Genomic DNA, 2,248 nt, shown 5'->3' on the forward strand with positions numbered 1-2,248 from the left:
CCACCTGCTCCCTGTTCTCACCACAGATCACAATGTCATCTGCAAACATCGTAGTCCACAGGGATTCCTGCCTGACCTCATCTGTTAGTCGGTCCATCACCAGAGCAAACAAGAAGGGGCTCAGAGCCGATCCTTGATGCACTCCCACCTCCACATTGAAGCTATCTGTCACTTTTTCAGCACATCTCACCACTGTCCTGCTGTCCTCATACATGTCCTGCTGTCCTCATACATGTCCTGTTCCAGTCTAACATACTTTTCTGCCACTCCAGATTTCCTCATGCAATACCACACCTCCTCTCTCGGCACTCTGTCATATGCTTTTTCTAAATCCACAAAGACACAATGGAGTTCTTTCTGACCCTCTCTGTACTTCTCCATCAGCATTCTCAAAGCAAAGATGGCATCTGTGGTGCTCTTTCTTGGCATGAAACCGTACTGCTGCTCACAGATAGTCACCTCTCGTCGAAGTCTTGCTTCCACAACTCTCTCCAAGATCTTCATCATGTGGCTCATCAACTTAATTCCGCTGTAGTTACTACAACTCTGTACATCACCCTTGTTCTTAAAAATGGACACTAGCACACGTCTCTATTCCTAAGGCATAAAGTAAATGTGGTTACATTTTTTTTAACTGGTAATTTCGTTTTATTTTGTAGTGGCACTAAATAATCCCTTTTAAATTTTTATTTTTATTTATTACATTAAAAACTGTTTACATGTTGGGGTTATGGAGTGCAAATGCTTAGCAAAAAGTATAATGAATTAAATATTAGTCTTAGTTTTAAGGGATACTCAAGTCATTTTCTAAATGATGTTCTGCCATGTCATTAATCAGTACCTTATCAGTTGTGACATCATTCATCAAGGACAGTGTGTGAGAGCTCTACATTACCGGCAGTATAATTTTGTTTTCTCTGCAGGGTAGCTGGACTCTCCCTTAGAGACAGGATGAGAAGTTCAGTTCTCCAAGAGAGACTCATAGAGCTGCTGCTCCTCCACATCCAGAGGAGAGCTTTGAGGTGGTCCAGACATCTGGTATGGATGCCTCCTAGTCGCCTTCATAGGGAGGTGTTCCAGACATGTCTAACTGGGAGGATACCACAGGGAAGAGCCAGAACATGCTGGAGAGACTATGTCTCTCAGCTAGTCTTGGAATGCCTTGGAGTCCTCCAAGAACAGCTGGAAGAGGTGGTGAGATGGAGGTGGAGATAGATGTCTAGACTTCCTTGCTCAAGCTGCTGACCCCAAGACCTGACTTTTGAACAAGTGGAAGATGGATGGATGGTTGGATGAATGGATGGATGGATGGAAAAATGATTTTAAAAAATCTATACAAGTTAATAGACTAATAATCATTATCATATATATACCTGTCAGAAAACTTTGATTTAAAAGTAGATTAGGAAGATGAAATGACATTTTATGTCTCAGGATTGCTAAATAGTGTCTTTGTGGAGTATTTTTCATGCAAATCTCAATAATAGTAAAAAAATAAATAAATGCTTTTAATTGTTTCACTGTGCAACGTGGGCTCAATTTGCTAGCACAAGTCACAAATGCTTTATAACGCAGAAAAATTATATATAACAGCCCATTTAAAGGACAAGTTATTAATAACTATTTGATAGAAGATCCCTTCAAAAATAATTAAACTATAGGACACGTCTGTCTGAATCCCTGTTAATGTGTTTTATTCTGAAGGAGCCTGTCGGAAACAGATCCTCACAACACGTCTTCCTGACTCCGCTGCCATGGAAACCAGAGTGGGAGGGGCCAACTGGTGCCTTTCGACTCGGGTCTTGCTGCGGAGACGTTAGTCCTCGGTGACCAGCAGCAAACAGCAGCAACTCCTCTCAACGCGTAACTTTTCAATCTCACCGTTTGAACACAACTAACCGGGTTCTGCTGATTTCAGCCCATTTGATCCCGTTTAACCAGGCTGAACCTGTCGCGTACCTCCGTCCACCACGGCGCGGTTTGGGTAGGTTTTATTTTTTAAAGCCCGATATTTTTTTTGGGAGCCTTTAAAGGAATTTAAAGGAAAGCGGAGCCTCGTCGACGCTTCTTCCTGAAGGCTCGCGTCGAGAAGATGTTGGGAAAGGTATGAAGCGGGCGGACGCTGATCTGTGGAGCGGGCAGATCTGCTGTGAGGTGCCCCCGGTCGTTCGGGGGTTCCGCCTGCTCTGTGGTCGGGCTGCGGGGGTGGGGGGAGCACAAAGAGCCCCTTTTAACGCCGAGCTTCAAC

The sequence above is a fragment of the Nematolebias whitei genome, chromosome 14 (genome assembly GCF_014905685.2).
Source record: "Nematolebias whitei isolate Nwh7 chromosome 14, NemWhi1, whole genome shotgun sequence".
NCBI classification, from domain to species: domain Eukaryota; kingdom Metazoa; phylum Chordata; class Actinopteri; order Cyprinodontiformes; family Rivulidae; genus Nematolebias; species Nematolebias whitei.